This window comes from Orycteropus afer, unplaced genomic scaffold (genome assembly GCF_000298275.1).
Source record: "Orycteropus afer afer isolate SDZICR_OR568_19922 unplaced genomic scaffold, OryAfe1.0 scaffold00043, whole genome shotgun sequence".
Classification (NCBI taxonomy): domain Eukaryota; kingdom Metazoa; phylum Chordata; class Mammalia; order Tubulidentata; family Orycteropodidae; genus Orycteropus; species Orycteropus afer.
In genome coordinates this window covers 599,991-610,788 of record NW_006921630.1, presented here as the reverse complement: position 1 = coordinate 610,788, position 10,798 = coordinate 599,991, and the positions used below count along the sequence as shown (strand labels likewise).

Genomic DNA, 10,798 nt, shown 5'->3' with positions numbered 1-10,798 from the left:
TTGAGCTGTTCTTTGAAATCTTCTGTTCATCTCTTTTATCTTGTCATTTCTTCCATTTGCTTTAGCTACTCTCCTCTCACGGGCAAGTTTCAGAGTATCTTCTGACAGCCATTTTGATCTGTTCTTCCTTTCTTGTCTTTTTAATGACCTTTTGCTTTGTTCATGATTGGTGTCCTTGATGTCATCCCATAATTCCTCTGGTTTTTGGTCATTGGGTTAATGCATCAAGTCTACTTTTTAGATGGTCTCTAAATTCAGGAGGGATATTATCAAGGTCATATTTTGGCTCTTGTGGACTTTTTTTAATTGTCTTCAACTTCAACTTGAACTTGCATATGGCAGTTGATGGTCTGTTCCACAATCAGCTCCTGGACTTGTTTTGGCTGAAGGTACTCAACATCTCCATCGCTTCTTGCCATAGATGTAGTCAATCTGATTCCTGTGTATTCCATCTGGCCAAGTCCATGTGTATAGCCATTGTTAATGCTGTTGATAAAAGATACTTTCAATGAATAAGTTGTTGGTCTGTCATGCAATCTCCAGCATCATTTCTATCACCAAGGCCTTATTTTCCAACTACTGGTGACTTGTCTTTGTTTCCAACTTTTGTTTTCCAATTACCAGTGATAATCAACACTTCTTGATTTCATGTTTGAAATGACTGCAGAAGTTGGTAAAAATCTTAAATTTCCTCATTTTTGGCTTTGGTGGTTGGTGCATAGATTTGAATAACAGTAGTATTAACTGGTCTTCCTTGGAGGTGTATTGATATTATTCTGTCACTGACAGTGCTGTACTTCAGGACAGATCTTGAAACACTTTTTGTGACGATGAATGCCACACCATTCCTCTTCAATTTTTCATTTGCAGCATAGTAGATCATATGTTTGTCTGATTCAAAATGGCCAAAACCAATCCATTTCAGCTTACTAATGCCTAGGATATTAACCTTTAAGCATTCCATTTCATTTTTTACAACTTTCAGTTTTCCTAGGTTCATACTTTGTACATTTCCATGTTCTAATCATCAATGGATGTTTGCAGCTCTTTCTACTCATTTTGAGTTGTGCCACATCAGCCAATGGAGGTTCTGAAAGCTTTACTCCATCCATATCATTAAGGTTGTCTCTACTCTGAGGAGTCAGCTCTTTCTCAGTCAAATTTTGAGTGCCTTCTGACCTGATGGGCTCTTCTTCTGGCACTATATCAGACAATGTTTCAGGGCTATTCATAATATAACAGAAAGTGTTTCACTGCTATTCATAATGTTCTCACTGGCCAATTGTTTGAAAAGTAGGTGGCCTTTTCCTTCTTCCAAGTCTGTCTTATCCTGGAAGCTCTGCTGAAAACTGTTCACCATGGGTAACCCTGCTGGCATTTTGCAACACCAGTGGCATAGCCTCTAGCCTCACAGCAACACGCAAGCCACCACAAGATGACAAACTAACAGACAAGTTCATCTCCTTTAGTTGTTCCTAACTCCTCTGCTCACTTCCCAACCTATCCTGGGCCCAGCCTTACATAAAGCTGTCCCAGAAGCACTGAGCCATACAGGCATACATATTTATCAGCCAAATCATAGCAACCCTCTAGGATGGAGTAGAACTGCCCCATAGGGCTTCCAAAGCTATAAATCTTTACAGAAGCAGACTGCCTCATTTTTCTCCCACAGAGTGGCTGATGGGTTTGAATCACTGATCTTTTGGTTAGCAACCAAGTGCTTTAACCATCGCATTACTAAGGATCCTTCTAATGGGCAAGAACTTTCCAATTCTCCAACATGGCAGCCCATACCTGCTTTCCCTACTCTTTCTAGCTGGAGGTTCAGATGTTCCCCTCCTACTGGATCTCTCTAGTTTTCAAGCCAACTATTAGGACAGAGTTCTATCAGCAGACTCAGGACCCACACCTTGGTGAAGTGTGGAATTGATCAAAATGTGAAAATCAGTTTCCAGGAGGTCAGAGTAAGCCCTGGGCTTCTTACCCTTGTAATTTTGCCCCAATTCACTGGCCAGTTTCCCTTACCAGCGTTGGCCTTGAACTCCTCCTTCCAGCTGGCTGCCTACTGACTGTAGCCCTACTTAGATTTGAGTGATTTCCCAGTATCTGGACCCAAGACACCTCCCTTATGTGGAAGAATCCTGAGGACTTAATGTTCTTCAGTGTCCTTCGCTGATTGGGCTGCCTATTGCTGAGACCCACCATCTTATGTCCACTGAACCTCCTCTAGCCTGCCCTCATGGCTCTGGTTTTTGGTCATTGGGTTAATGCATCAAGTCTACTTTTTAGATGGTCTCTAAATCTGCAACCTGGCCAGATCACCTAATCCCAGACCTTCTGAGTTCTGACTTTTTCTGATTTTCTGCTGAACTGAGTAGGTTTTTCTCCCAAACCTCAAATTGTGACAACAATCATAAAATCATGTAATAAATATAACAATAGAAGTGCCTATAGAATGATATGGAAGCCCAGAGGAAGGGATGGGGATGGGGATGAGGGAACTTCTAAGGTTAAATAAATTACGTCTAATTTAGAAATGTCAGATGAAGGAGGAAAGGGATATTCCATCAACAGGGAATGCCTTCTTCAAAGGCATAAAGATGGGAAGAGGCCTGACATGTCTAGAAACAGTAAGAAGTTTTGTGCATTCTATGAATGAATGAAAGAAAGAAAACAAAGGTAGATAAGAGGCAAATGAAAAAGGCTCTTAAATGCCTTGCTAATAAAAATGTGCCTAATTTGGTATGCATTTAATATATTCTGATCACAAAAATGATGAAGTAACTGCCTGAAACAGATGAATGTATGTTGTTTGGAAATTACTGTGAGTTCACTCACTCATAATTTATAAGGTTTAGTTTTCTAGAAAACTGGGCCCTTTTAATATTATTTCTATCATCTATTCCATTTTCTTGGGTAGGTAATAGAAGCAGGAATAGCACCTGTCCAGATGCACAATGACTTTAATGGACTTACTAAGGTCACAAGGTAAAAGAAGAAGCACAGTTAATGCTCAACAAACTACTGATGAAGTATTTAAATTGAACTAAACAAAAACAAATCTCTCCAGAGTTCTGCACTCTAGATACTATCCCTTTGAGTGTAAGGACAGCTCTTTATCATGCACCTTGTAGGAAAAGCAGCTGTTTGGGGATGGAGGTCTTCAGCAGAGACAGTCCCAGGTGAAATGAGGACTGGCTGTTTTTTCGGCCCAACCATAATGAATGTTGGCTCTAATACTTCCTGGCACTGCTGGAGTTTACACTACTCATTTCAAGGACCTTCTGGCTGCCAGAACCTCTTTATTGCCCAGTGATCCAAACAGCCAATAGTGAATCATCAGAGACACACACGGGCCTGTTCACCTCTCTGAAATACAGACACACTGATTCAACTAGCCAAAGAAGACTCTGTTCAGAACATAATGAGAAGGGGAAAAATGTTAGACCAGAGAGAGGGAATCAAAATGGAAGTTCTGGGGCCAAATATAGAGTGGTTATGATAATAATGGAGGAAACAAAATAACTTGAGCTACTGACTTGGTCAATGACTCCCTTCTTTTTTTTTTTTTTTTTTTTTTTAAGCCTATTTGTACTTCTCTCAAAATTAAACAGGCATAAATAGAGTTGATGAGAGCCATGTGATTTTGGAAGTCCCATATCATTGGACTTACCCCACCATCACATTTCATCATCTCTCTGTACCTCAGCTGTGTGCAAAGTCAAAACCTCCACCTCAGAAGGAACACTGCATTCTTATGGTATCACTATCATCAGATTTCTTAGTAACATTACTTACTTCAAGACACATTGATGTGGGGAAAAAAAAAAAAAAAGTAGGGGTGAGGGTAAAATGGGTGACTAAGTAATCCATAGGGGCAGCTCTTGGCCCATGGTGATCATTCTGGGGTCCATTAAACTTTTAGAGATCACCTTTGACCTCCTTTAGATCACACTTTTTTATTTTTTATACAAATTCTGTTACATAATTTATTGAGTGCCTGTCAGGTTCCCTAGGAACCCTAGTGGCATGGAAGTTAAAGTGCTTGGCTGCTAACCAAAAGATTGGTGGTTCGAATCCATTATCTGCTCTGCATGAGAAAGATGAGGCATTTTGCTTCTGTAAAGATTTACAGACTTGGAAACCCTATGGGGCAGTTCTAATCTGTCCCATAGAGTAGCTGTGAGTTAGAAATGTCTTGATGGCAATGGGAGAGATCATGTTCATTATGGTAGATTATACAAGGCAAACTGTAAAAGATTCAGGTTTTGTCATTTATCAAATGAGAATAATATCCATCTCTCAAAATGATAACTAAATGATGCATTAATGTGAAATACTTCAGTGCTTGACACAAAATCAGAGCTTAATAGTAATTTTCTTCATAAATGGAATTACAAAGGTAAATGAGTATACTTCTCTTCCCTCCAGGAACTCATAGTGTAAATTGTGCCTGAAATCACCCCAGTATTCCAGAAGTTCTATGAACTGGAGATGAACTATAGCTACTGAATATATCGTGGACTCAGTGAGTAGCCACCCCTATTCAAGTCAAAACTTAACTCTCAGGGCTCAGAGCTGAGAACCCCATGAAGCTTTTCCTTCTGTACCCTAACTCTACTGCCCTCTTTATGTGTTAAATTGAAATAAAACTGTGGGATATTTTTAATTTCAGTATAATAGATCAACATGGATGCTAGAATCAATATGAATGCTAGAGGGAGCTCTGGTGGCATAGTGCCTAAGGCATTTGACTGCTAACCAGAAGGCTGGTAGTTCAAACCCACTAGCCAGTCCTTGGAAGGAAGGTTGGGCAATCTACTTCTGTAGTGATATTGCCATGGAAATAGAAGGGTCACTATGAATTGGATCCGACTCAATGGCAGTGGGTTTGGTTTGGTTTGGTATGGATGCTAGGAAGCTGCTGTCATAGATGTGAATAACATCTCTGACCCAATAAACAAAATCAAAACTCATTGCCATGGAGTTAATTCCAACTCATAGCAACTCCTATTGGGTTTCTGAAGTGGTGAATCTTTACTGAAGTAGATCACCCCATCTTCCTTCCATGGAATGGCTAATGGATTTGAACCACCAACCTTCTGGTTAGCAATCAAGCACCTTATTCAAAATTTGTAGAAAGCAATTTTAATTGCAATTTCGAAAGGAGAGAAAAAAGAAAAGCAGAGAGAGCAATGTTTCCTGGCATGAGCTTGTGTTATATTTACCATAAGAAGTTACTACAACAGACAAGGAATTGATCTTGTTTACTCCTCACTGACAAAGCAAATGCCACATCAGAGTCGCCTGTGCCAGGGAAAAATCACTGCCATCAATTGGTCCTTTCTGCAGTTGTCAATGGAATTGTAATCTTTAGTCACAAGAAATTGGCTTTGTCAAAAACAACTGCCATTGCCTCCTTTCCCTTTTATTTTTCAGGTCATTATTTAATATAAGACCTGCTGTGCTAAATTACTTGGAAATATGAAGTCTGATTGGGAAATATGGATAAAAGCTAATAGGGACATCAGTCATTCCAGACATTTTGTTAGGGAGTCAGTGTGCCAGAAGTGATGGCTGTGAGAACAGCAGCTTTGACCACCAAGAAGCATGGCACCCCTTGTTCATTACTGCACCCAAGATCTCATCAGTGTTTCTTAATGAAGCCATTACATCCTTCCTGATGTTAGGCTTGTTATCTTCTATTACAGTGAATGCTTGCTGGATGAAATAAAATAAAAAATAAAACTGCACAGTTTAGGGTCATCTGAAAAGACTCCAAGTAGTTTTTAGATCAGTGAATTACCAGATGTCCTAAACTTCAGAAGAATAGATTGAGCTATTAGCATATTCATGAAGTAACATTTTCTCCTCTTATGATATGTTAATGATGGCTTCTCTTAGTCCTTCAACAACTCCTTCTGTTGCTGTTCCTTCTCTTTTCTGTTGCTGCTGTCTTCTCTCACTTAAGAACCACTCTGTTGGTCCACCCACTTCCTTCTCTCTTGATCACCCTCTGTAGAGTCTCAAATCTCTCCTCTGGTTTCTCTGTACCTGAAGGCACAGTGCATGTCTTTAGTTTAGAATGTATAAGGGTATTATTAAGTCTTTATTAGGAAAATATGGAACAGGAGAAATTAAGTAATGACTATCTTGAGACAACACAGATGAACTCTAAATGCAAACTGAAATTTATTTTGCTGTTTGTACTCAATCCCTTCTGAGAGCATTTGCTGGTAAATTTCTATCAACTGAATCTCAAATGCAATATTTTCCCTTTGACTTGCATTATTTAAGAAAATTTGACAGGGCTAGATAGTAACATGACATCTTAAGAGTTAAGGCATTTGATTGCTAATCAGAAGATTGGTGGTTCAAACCCATCAGCCACTCCGCAGAAGGAACACTGAGCAGTCTACTTCAGCAAAGATTTATAGCTTCAGAAACCAAAGGGGGTCACTATGAATTGGAATTGACTTAATGGAAATGAGTTGAGTTTGGTATATGAGCTACATCTTTACCAAAAGATGTATTAACAGAAATGTCAATAAATGTCTTCCAGGAATATATGCTTAGTATGTATCCTTTTGATGGTTATTATTGATGTTGTTGCTGTTATGTGTCATTGAACCAGTTTCAACTCATAGTGACCCATGCACAACAGAGCAAAACCCTGCCCAGTCCTGTACCATCCTCACAATTGTTGCTCTGCTTGAGCCCATTGTTGTAGCCACTTTGTCAATCCATCTTGTTGAGGGTTTTCCCCTTTTTCGCTGACCCTCTGCATTAACAAGTATAATATCCTTCTGCAGGGATTGGTCCCTCCTGATAACATGTCCAAAGTATAAGAGATAAATTCTGGCTTCTAAGCAGTATTATGGGTATACTTCTTGCAAGACAGGTTTGGTCAATTGTTTTGGTTACCTATGGCTGCTTTCACAGGAATATACCACAGAATGGGATGGCTTGAACAAACAGGAGTTTATTCTCTTACAATTTTGGAGGTTATAAATCTGAATTCTCAGTGCCAGGCTCTAGGGGCTGAGTGAAAGACCCTCAACTTTGGGCTTCAGCTCTGCCTCCTGCTCCTGGCCCACTGAAGCTGGAGGCTTTTTTTCACTCAGGCAGCTGCTGGCTGCTGAGGCTGACAAACCCAAGGTCTATAGTAAAAAACCACAATCCCAATGTTACCAAACAACACAACAGGCTACTAATTCAAGTCCAGAAAAAGTCCCAAGATCAGCAAAGCATGGCAGGCTGCTAAACAGCAACTTGGCTATGTGCAGGGTCCAAGGATGCCAAAAAGCTAGAGACCTTCCTCAAAGCTGTTTCTTATATACTGGAAGCAGACCACATCCTTAAAGCTGCTTGTGGCAGATTCCACCATGGAGTTGATTGCCAGTCTCATCATGGGGCATAACTACCCCTCAGCTGTCCAGCTACTCAACCAGTGCTGGCCAAGTTGACATACAATCTTAATTACCACATCAATCTTCTGGCAGTCCATGGTATTTGCAATATTTTTCACCAACACCATAATTCAAATATATCAATTATTTTGAAATCTTCCTTACTCATTGTCCAAATTTCACATGCACAGAAGGCTACTGAAAATAAAATGGCTTGGATTAGGTGTACCTTCATCTTCAAAGCAACATCTTTGCTCTTAAACACTTTTAAGAGGTCTTTTGCAACAGATTTGACCAATGCAGTATGTCATTTGATTTTTTGACTGCTGCTTACAAGGATGTTGATTGTGCATCCAAATAAAGTGAAATCCTTGACAATTCAATCTTTTTTCTCCATTTATCATGATGTTGTTTATTGGTCCGGTTGTGAGAATTTTGTTTTCTTTGTGTTGAGGTGTAATCCATGCTGAAGGCTGTAGTCTTGATCTTCATCAGTAAGTACTTAAAGTCTTCTTCACTTTCAGCAAGCAAGCTTGTGTCATCTGCATGTTGCAGGTTGTTAATGAGTCTTCCACCAATCCTGATGCTTGGTTCTTCTTCATATAGTCCAGCTTCTCAGATTATTTGCTCAGCATACAGATTGAATAAGTATGGTGAAAGGATACAACCCTGACACACACCTTTCCTGATTTTAAACTATGCAGTATCCCCTTCCTCTATTCAAACAATCACTTCCTGATCTATGCAGAGGTCCCACATGAGTACAATTAAGTGTTCTGAAATTCCTATTCTCTGCAATGGTATCTACAATTTGTTATGATCTACAGAACCAAATGCCATTATACAGTCAATAAAACACAGATAAACATTTTTCTGGTATCCTCAGCTTTCAGCCAAGATCCATCTGACATCAGTAATAATATTCCCTATTTCACGTCCTCTTCTGAATCTGGCTTGAATTTCTGGAAGCTCCCTGTTATGTACTACTACAAATATTTTTAAAATATTTTCTGCAAAATTTTACTTGCATGTGATATTAATGGTATTGTTTGATAATTTCTGCATCCTGTTGGATCACCTTTCTTTGGAATAGGCACAAATTTTGATCTCTTCCAGTTGGTTGGCCAGGTGGAACTTCTGAATTTCTTAGCACAAATGAGTAAGCGCTTCAAATGTTGCATCTATTTGTTAAAATATCACAACGGGTAGTCCCTCAGTTCTGAAGCCTTGTTTTCACCAATTCCTTCAGTGCGGCTTGGACTTCTTCCTTTGATATCATTGGGTATTGATCATATGCTACCTCTGTAATGGTTGAATGTCAACCAATTCTTTCCAGTACAGTGCCTCTCTGTATTTTTTCCATCTTCTTTTGATGCCTCCCACATCATTCACTATTTTGCCTATATAATCCTTCAATATTGTTAACCCAAGGGTTGAATTTTTCCTTCAGTTCTTTAAGCTTGAGAAATGCTGAATTTTTTCTTCTCCTTGATTTTCTAATTCCAGGTCTGTGTACATTTCATAATAATCCTTTACTTTTTCTTCTTGAGCTACCCTTTGATATCTTCTGTTCAGCTCTTTTATTTCATCATTTCTTCCATTTGCTTTAGCTACTCTCATTCAAGAGCAAGTTTCAGAGACTCTTCTGACATCCATTTTGTCTTTTCCTTCCTTTCCTGTCTTTTTAATGAGTTTTTGCTTTCTTCCCATATGATGTCTTTGATATCATCCCACAACTTGTCTGGTCTTTGGTCTCTGGTGTTTAATGTGTCAAATCTATTCATCAGGTGGTCTCCAAATTCAGATGGGACATATTCAAGGTCATGTTTTGGCTCTCATGGATTTGTTTTAATTTTCTTCAGCTTACACTTATGTATGAGCAATTGATGGTCTGTTCCACAGTTGTCCCCTGGTCTTGTTGTTACTGATGATATTGAGCTTCTTCTCCACTGTCTGTTTCCACAGATGTAGTCAATTTGATTCTTGTGTATTCCATCTGGTGAGATCCATGTGTATAGTCACTGTTTATGTTGTTGGAAAAAAGGTATTTGCAATGAGTAAGTCGTCAGTCTTGCAAAATTCTATCATGTGATCTCTGGCATCATTTCTATCCCCAAGGCCATATTTTCCAACTACCAATTCTTTGTCTTTGTTTCCAAATTTTGTATCCCAAATCAATGCACCTTGATTACATGTTTGATCAATTTCATATTGCAGATGTTGGTAAAAATCTTCAATTTCTTCACCTTTGGCTTTATTGGTTGGTGCATAAATCTAAATAATAATAGCATTAACTGGTCTTCCTTGTAGGCATATGGATATTATCCTGTCACTGACAGATTGTACTTTGGGATAAATCTTGAAATGTTCTTTTTGACAATCAATGCAACATAATTCCTCCTTAATTTGTCATTCCCAGGATAGTAGACCATATGATTGTCTGATTCAAAATGGCCAATACCAGTCCATTTCAGCTCACTAATGCCTAAGATATTGATCTTTATGTGTTGCATTTCATTTTTGACAACCTCTAATTTCCCTAGATGGTTATTAGGATGCATTTTCATTGAATGAATTGGCCCTCAGTTAGATATTCCTATATATGCATGTCCCCATCCTGGGAATGGCTATGAAGTCTTAAAGTGCCTGCTACTCATACCTCTTTCTTATGAAGGAAACAGCTTCACATGTTTTTTGTGGTTTGCAAAGACATCTACTTAGATCAAATTAAAACTTTTCTAATGGCCAAGTATGCCTGGATGGTGCAAATGGTTAAGTGCTTGACTACTAGCCAAAAGCTTGGCAGTTCAAATCCACTCAGAGGCATCTCAGAAGACAGGCCCAGTGATCTGCTCCTGAAAGATCACAGCCTTGAAAACCTTATAAAGCAGTTCTACTCTGCACATAGGGTGTCACCGTGAGTCAGACCAACTTGATGGCAAGCAGCAACAACATATTGTCCACATTTGATTGGATCATGAATTAGTATGAGAATCAAAAGCTACCCAATAAAAATCTTCCATACTGGATTGTGACCCATTCCCCCAACTGGATCTTCTCTGTTTGGGGAAGTTGAAGTTATGAAGAGAGGTATAATAAAAGATCATATAAGAGAAACTTCTGGAACCAACCAATCTCTTGGGTGCTTCCATAGATTCTTGTGCAGTAGCTACAATAACCTTAATAATCTTCATTACTTGAGGTCACCAGGCACCTGATTCAGTTAAACTTATATAGTACTTATGATTATTTCTTTTTTTTTTTTTTTTCATGATGTTTTAAAATTTTCCTAACGAGGGCCACTATGATGGAGTGAGGTCCCTGGTGTCACAAATGGTTTAACCTAAAGTTTAGTGGTTCCAACCTACCAGTCATACCATGGATGAAAA

General features: G+C 39.0%; 1 protein-coding gene across 1 annotated transcript in view; it reads right to left on the bottom strand.

Moving 5' to 3' along the window:
* The window catches only part of PAPPA2 (pappalysin 2), a 513,722-nt gene that overhangs the window by 381,784 nt on the left and 121,140 nt on the right, over window positions 1–10,798 (bottom strand). The window lies entirely within an intron of this gene.